This window comes from Octopus sinensis, linkage group LG10 (genome assembly GCF_006345805.1).
Source record: "Octopus sinensis linkage group LG10, ASM634580v1, whole genome shotgun sequence".
NCBI classification, from domain to species: Eukaryota; Metazoa; Mollusca; class Cephalopoda; order Octopoda; family Octopodidae; genus Octopus; species Octopus sinensis.
The window spans coordinates 46,455,325-46,464,310 of NC_043006.1; positions in this window are offsets into that span (position 1 = coordinate 46,455,325).

Genomic DNA, 8,986 nt, shown 5'->3' on the forward strand with positions numbered 1-8,986 from the left:
CCATAGCTGTAATGTTAAAAAATATATTTGAATCTAATATCTCCCATGGACTATTGGCTAAGTTTTATACGAAAATACAAGCAAACATACACGTATGACTCTGTCGTCGACATCACAACATAAATAAAATATTCACAGAAAGCGCTTTACTCCGATTACTAAAATTGTTCTTCTATTGCAGTTAAATGGAATCTGAAATAAGCTATATATTAAAAAAAGTAAAACAGAATTCTTACTTGCAGTTCTAGTACAAACCTTCCTTTGAAGTAGTTTTATTTCAGAGTTAATCAGTTGATAGACAATATAACTTAAACAATAATCGATATTTAAAGATATCTCGAAATAGTTTATTCAACATTCCATTGAATATATTTCTAGTACAACACAGTAACTCACTTTTATCGTCCGTTCTTTCTGTTGAGGAATAGAGTGAATGAAAACAGCTTCAGATGTCTCTTAGAAATATTAGCATAAGGGTACTTAAGACAACCAGAAACAAGCAATCACAGTAAGCCAGAATAAAAGTAAAGACAATTTTACAAGTGGGTTTTTCAGAAGGACTAATATATTTTGATGTATGTATGTATACATACATATCTTAAGTTATATTATACTACACTATATTATATTATATAATATTAAATTATATTATATATACGTATGTGGTTATTTGGAAAAAGATAACCGAAGTATCATGTTTGTGTACGGAAATAAAATGTAAGAAGTAAAGATGTAAGAAATACAGATTTCTTCTTAGAAATGAAAGGAGATGGTGAGAAATATAGATGTATATTTAGCTTGATAGAAATATTCGTATTCATACATATAAATGCATATAAACATTCATACGCACACACACACGCAGGGACACACACACGCGCGCAGGGACACACGCACACACACATATATATATATGTATATATATAGAGAGAGACCTATATACATATACATATATATATATATATATGCCAATCTTTCTCTCTATATATATGTATATATATATATGTATATATATATATATATATATATGTGTGTGTGTGTGTATGTATATATATGTTACATCTCTACATGTACAGACCCTCACGCATGCGCAGTTCCGTAGTTTATACCAACACACACGTAGATGCCTATATGTGTGTGTTTGTATATGTGTTTATATGTACACACACATATATACACCTTTACGTAATATAAGATTTAAAATTTGTCCCTGCAACTTTGCCTCCCTATTCCATTGATATATATATATATATATATATATATTGGTAAAACGGTAAGATAACAAGAGAAAGAAAAAGACCTCAATATTATGTAAATAGAGGAAATTTATCTATAAAATAATGTTACATTACTCGATAGTCAAGATAAAACTCTGAGTGTTCAGATAACCGAAGAGATGACGTTGTGGATTCCCACTTCCGCATCTGAAACTCAGAGTTTTATCTTGACTATCGAGTAATGTAACATATTATTTTATAGATATAAATATATATATATATATTATATATATATATATATATATATATATATATATATATATATATATATATATATATATATATATATATATATATATATATATATGTATATATATATATATATATATATATATATATATATATATATATATATATATATGTATATATATATGTATATATATATGTATGTATACTGTATATATATTATATATATACACATATATACATCTATACACCTATCTATGTACTAATATATGTCTGTAAGTTTACATGCACACATATATCTGTGTGTGTGTTTTGTTTGTATGTGTGTGTTTTGTGTTTGTGTGTGCTGGCGCGGATGTGTGTAAATATAAAGAATATGACTGTTTGAGAAACAGAGTGATGTCGGAATTAGAAAGATTGACGGAGGTCTAGGGAATGAAAGCAGAATTTTAGGTTAGCGATTAAGAACAAAAGCAGAAAAAGAGAAAGAGGCGAGGTAGTGGCCGAGATAGAGAATGAAAGTTCACGTATTTCTCTTTTCATTATGTAATTTATTCGGAAAATGCAATTTGTTGATATTTGGTGAATAAACAAAATTTATACTTCCTGTATTTTATTCTAGACTCTTCGTATGAGCTCTTTTTATTTTGTAGGCTTAAACGATACGATGGCAACCGTAATCAAGCAGAACGAGACGAAACGAGTTGTTCATTTTAGATGACTGGCTAAGTACTTTTTCTAATTTCTTTTGTAACAAACTTCTGCAGTAAGATAACTTTAAATAATGATGTTGTTGTTGTTGATGTTGTTGTTGCTGATCATGATGATGATGATAACGACGATGGTGGTTGCGATTATGATGATGATGATGATGATGATGATGAAAATATTAATAACAAAAATAATGATTCTGAAAGTAAGGCATTGAAGACGTACGAAAGATAAAGAGAAGTGACGTTCATTGCGAGAATAAAATAACGAAATAAATAAACGTAATATATAAATAAAACATCAGACACAAACGGTCTTCATTAAAGGGACAACACCTACATTATTTTCAGCAAAAGCCTTCTCAACGTCCCGATTAATTACATGCGTCAAAGGCAAAATAGCATTTTTTTAAGGCCCTCTTTTATTGGGTTGTTCAGAAAGTTCGTGCCGATTTTTAAAGGAAAGAAAAAGGTCAATAAATACTTGCCATTACATTTTTTATCAACCAAGTATGAACCATTTTGTTTCACAATGTGTCTCCATCTTTCCTTTAACTTGAAAATACCCTCTTCCCAGAATTGAGGTGGTTTCATGGCAAAGAATTCATCAAAGTATCTATTTACGTCATCCAAGGAATTGAATCTTTTACCATTAAGACTATTCTGCAGAGACCTGAATAAGTGGAAATCCGAAGGTGCAATATATCTGGCGAATATGGAGGGCGGGGTAACACATCCCACCCGAGCTGCAGCATTTTTGTCTGGTTCCCAAAGCATCAAATGCGGAAAAGGAATTTCCTTATCTTCCATTTTAAAGGTTACAGAATTAACCCAGATTATAGGAACATAAATCTTCTTCCACGAAAAGATAGTTTACACTGTGCTTTAAAAGGAGGTGTAGTCAAATCATATTTTATGGACTCAACCGTGTTCTAAAATAAGTCGAAAGATAAGCTACTATAAATGGGCACGAACTTTCTGGACAACCCAATGCAAGCACTTAGTGTGAGCTCATTTAGAGTCATCGTTATAGCCTCTAATATATATTGTTCAAGAAATATTATTGAAGGGAGTGCCACGCGTTATCCGCTACATTTACTTGAACAGGATGCTGCCAGAGGTATTTCGCTTCTGTCAAGGCTTGGCCAGATACGAAACACTGTCCGCTCACGTTTTAACGAAGGCCGCTCAGAATGTCTTTTGACATAATTATTTAACAGTAGACAGTTTGATGTTTCCTCCTCTGAAAGGAGGCGATCGGTCATTATTCTTGAAAATGTCCATTGATAGTGATGAGAATTCTAGGAGAGGCTAGAAATGTGTAGCCCCCTACTTCCTACAACGAAGGCAGGAAAATATGCAGTGATATACATGTGGAAAACTCTCGAAGTTTATGTACCGAACTTTGGCATTCAACGTTATACAAGCAGCAGAACTGGGAACTACTGTTAGTGTCAATGATCCCGACATTGTTGTCAGGACCCAAGAGTAGGTACTGCAACAGCTTGTGTTTCAATGGCCCACAGCTCTTCAATATCCTCTCAAAAAGTCCGAGAGACGTGAATGATGTGCATGGAGGTGTCTTCAAAACAAAGCTAGATTTCCTCCAGTCAAGAGTTCGGACGAACTTACCTCGCAGTAAGAAACGCAACTGAGGGTCACTAAATTTCACGTCTCAGAGGACGTTTCAAATAGTGACGGTGTAGTAACGCTAACAGCCGCAGTCCTCGAGATAAATCTAGTAAAGGATAAAGGATAATGAAAATAATAGATATGTTATCGGCTCCGAAATGATGAACAGCAAAATCAGCATCGACAGAATTCGAACCGAAAACGTAACGTCAGACGAAATTATCTCTAAGCATTTAACCGGCGTTCTAACGATAGTGTAGCGTGCCGCGTAAATGGTTTCAAATATTGGTACAAAGCCAGCAAATTTAGAGGGAGGGGGTTAGTCGATTCCTTCAACCCCAGTATTCAACTGGTATTTTAATGTATCTACCCCGAGTGGATGAAAACAGTGTGGACCTCGATGGAATTTAATGACAGAACGTACAGCAGGAATGAATAAAAATATGCATTGTGCTGGCGTGCTACCGATACTGTTCGCGCGCCGCTTACATTGTTTCAAATATTGGCACTTGGCCAGCAATTTTAGGCGAGGGAGTAAGTCGATTACACCGACCCCAGTACATAAATGGTACTTAATTTATCGACTCACGGAAGGATGAAAGGCAAAGTCGACCTCGGCGGAACTTGATCCCAGAACAGAAAAACGGACGAAATGGAGTAAAGTATTTTTCCCCGCGTATTAACGATCCTGCCAACTAGCAACCTTAATAATAATAATGATAATAATAATAATAATGATAATAATAATAATAATAATAATAATAATAATAATAATAATAATAATAATAATAATTATTATTATTATTATATTATTATTATTATGATAATAATAATCCTACGCAGAACACTTTCCATACAATAACCATCAGAGCATCACAACAAATCACAGCACATACCCAAGGCACACAGAGTTGCGCTCGGTAGTGAAGTAAAAGCACGCTATAAAAAATAAAACTACTGAATGATAATAATAATAATAATAATAATAATAATAATATAATAATAATAATAATAATAATAATAATTATTATTATTATTTTATTATTATTATTATTATTATTATTATTATGATAATAATAATCCTACGCAGAACACTTTCCATACAATAACCATCAGAGCATCACAACAAATCACAGCACATACCCAGGCACACAGAGTTGCGCTCGGTAGTGAAGTAAAAGCACGCTATAAAAAATAAAACTACTGAATAATAATAATAATAATAATAATAATAATAATAATAATAATAATAATAATAATAATAATAATAATAATAATAATAATAATGATAATAACAACAACAATAATAATACTTTCTACTGGGAGCACAAGTCCTCAAATTTGGGGGAAGAGATTAAGTCGATTACATCGACCTCTAGTTTTATTTAATCGACCCCGAAAGGATGAAAGGCAAAGTCGACCTCGGCGGAGTTTGATCTTAAAACGTAGCAGCAGCCGAAATACTGCTAAGCATTTCTCCTGGCGTGCTAACGATCCTGCCAAGTCGCCGCCATAATAGAATAATAATAATAATAATAATAATAATAATAATAATAATAATAATAATAATAATAATAATAATAATAATAATTCCTTGTATTGCGATCACAATATAGTGGCGAAAGTATTTGACAAGATTAGTAAATATAAAGACTTAGAAATTGAAAATATGTGGCATCTCAAGGCGACTACAGTACCAGTGATTGTAGGATCTCTAGGAATTATAAAAAAGGTACTGAAACCTATTTGAAAACGATTCCAGGCTTACCATCCCTACAGGAAGTGCAAAAAATCGTATTAACTGGAACGGCTCATGTACTGAGAAGAGCATTATCGCTGTGAAAACAACATCCATCCATGTAATTATTTATTTATTTATTTTTAAATACATATTTTATCTGTGAATTTGCGTGTGTAAACTGGGAATGCATACAATGAGCTTCTCTGCCCTAGGTGTATGGAAAATACACGGCGAGAAACGGAAGAAAATTTGAAGAAAGAAAGAAAAAACATAATAATAATAATAATAATAATAATAATAATAATAACAACAACAACAACAATAACAGTAATAACGATAATCATGATGGTTCTTGGCATTCGAAAGACTGATGAAATCTTGTGGATATATAAGGTTACAGGTAGTAATCTGAAACCACAAAAATCCTGCCACGACTAAAACTGAGCCAAACCGAAATGATAATAATTATAACAATAGCTTGAAATTTTAGCACAAGGCCAGTAATTTCAAGGCAGGGGTAAATCGACTCCTAATTATTCTATCGACAGACGAAAGGGAGAAAAGCAAATTCGATCCCGGCGGAATTTGAACTCAGAACGTAAAGACGGGTTAAATACCCCTAAGAAATTCCCCCGGCGTGCTAACACTTCTACCTGCTCGTCGCTTATTCTACCTAGGCGCGGGGCCTGAAATTTTTTGGAGGAGGTGGTCAGTTCGGTTACATGAACCCATTTCCTCATCTTGTACTTTATTTCATCGATCACAAAAGGATAAATATCAAGGGGAACCATGGCCTAATTTGAACTCAGAAACCAACGTATTCTTCTGCTAGAGTATATAGATTGATGTCCACAAAATTTATCATGGCAATAATAACTAAAACAATAATAATAATATCCTAAGTATATGATACACAGCTCAAATGAAATCACCGTAAAATATATTGCACTGTCGAAACAATGACCAAGTAATAAATACAAGACTAATGGAAATTTAACGGCAACATCAAATAAGTTCATGAAAAATCTATCCAATATAATATTGCTATTGTATCAGAGAATTGCCTGAAGAAAGCAATACGTTTTATTTCAATCGCCTTGCTATAATTAACATTCGTATCCTGCTCGGTAATCTTTGTGGTTTGCTTATATTTTCGTGTTGTGTTTTTACGTTAGGCTTTTTGTTTTTTACTCAAAATATATGTTGTGACTGGAGTTTTACCTTATTTGTTTCAAAGATTCGTGATAGTAATGTTATTAATTCATTTCTTAACTCCTGAGTGTAGTGTTTATATTAGGTGTCGTAGCAAGCAGTGTATGTATGTAAATATGTGCGTATGTAAATATGTGTGTATTCATGTATGTATTATATTTCTTTAATGTTTATATGTATGTATGCATGTGTGCGTGTGCGTGCATATATGTACGTACGTACGTACTTACGTATGTATGTATATACGTACCTATGTATGTGTGTATGTATGTATATACCTATAATATACAAGGTGTCCCAAAAGTCAGTGATGGGTTTCATATTTTTAATAACTTCCTTAACTTTACAAATAAATGCAAAAAATGTTGATACAATACAAAGGACATAATGGAAATTAATATACACACGAGAAATTTTGCAACACCTCTATATTACATAGGAAAAATGTTATCACTTAAATGGCAGCCATTTTCGGCTTCACACGCCAAATTCCTTACGAAAACGTGCACCATAATACACTCGAGGGTTTCAGACCTCACTTCTCGGATTTCTCTATTTATGTTCTCCTTCAGTTGCATCAGGGTCTCCTGTTTGCTGACGTAAACCCTCTCTTTCTGGTATCACCACAAGCAAAAATCCGGGCTAGTTAAGTCTGGGGAACGTGGAGGCCAATTGACATTGCTGTAGCGGGAGATTATTCTCTCTAAAGCACTGCCGTACAAATGCATTGTTTCTTTTGCGGTATGAGCAATTGCCCCATCATGCTGGAACCATGTCTGAGGTCTACTTTGAATGGCGTTAAAGTTCCCCAGACTTGACTAGCCCGGATTTCTTCTTCTGGGGATACTAGAAAGAGAGCGTTTGCGTCAACAAACAGGAAACCCCGCTGGAACTAAAGGAGAACATCAATATAGAAATCAGAGAAGAATCTGAAACTATTGAGGGTGTTATGGTGCACGTTTTGGAAAGGGCACGGGCGTAGGAAGCCGAAAATGTCTGCCATTTAAGTGATATTATTTTTTCATTTGTATTTGATGTATTTATTTGTAAGGTTAAGGAAGTTATAAAAAATTCAAACGAAACAGTTTCTTTTGCGACCCTTGTATACACACATGCACACACACACACTCATGCACACACATTCCCCTCCACCACTTCCTATTAAAATGATACAGAAATATTGAATCTCTACACTGGTAAAAAATACCAGATCCAAAATTTAACCACTAAGTGCGGAAACAGCAAAATAAAAATGACTAATAAATTTCAGCGTAAAAATAAGTTTTAATATAATTAGAATAGCTTCCTGGATACAATACAGAAAGCTTGCAGTCAATGCCTTATTATTTTTGAACAGAGTCTATTTTTATAAGAAAAACAGAGACCAATAAGTTGACTCTATACTTTTTTTATATCACTGTACCACTAAGCATTATATCAATATTTTACATCTGTCTCTCAAAACCTGACTGAATAAATCCCTTCTTATACAAATGCAGATGATATTACAATCACAGATTTCAAAACCTGAAATGGAACAGAGAATTGTGAGTAACCGTGACGCAATATTTTCGAAGCTGAGAGCTATCTTCTGACACCTGACAAATACTGAGAATATTCGTAGAGCTAACTTTGCTTTATGCAGATTAGACGACAGACAAATATTGACTGAAACGTTAGCAGCATCCATAAAGCGTAGTTAGTGTTTGAAAACCATGACAGGCTTGAAAAATGTTTATCTCACTTCAAAACTGCCTGTGGATAAGAACTGAAGTTGAGTTAGGTACCTCGTGACTCTGAAAATGCGCTGCCCTGAGCAAGTAGAAGTTTTCAAGTGTTAACAGTATGACTGATGGCAAATGATCAAGGGGAACCTTCTGCATACTAATTACAAATATATTAGGGTCTCTCGTACGTAATATTATGAGTTGAATACTTAGATTGATCCAAGCAAAGTGTAGACAAAAATCCCACTCGGTGTTAGAAACAACAATCACGGAAGCTTATATTTATAAATCTGTTTATCGATTATTTTCATAATGTAGACAATGTAAATTGTAATCTATCTGCTGTTTGAAGCCATCCGCCATTCGATGACCGTATTTTAGTTGGAGATCACTTTAGCTAAATATGAAATGTAAATACAGATTCATAGAAATAAATGGAATCCAGAAATGCGAATTTTTATTATAAAAATATAGATGTATGAATAAAGCTCATGTAGACAA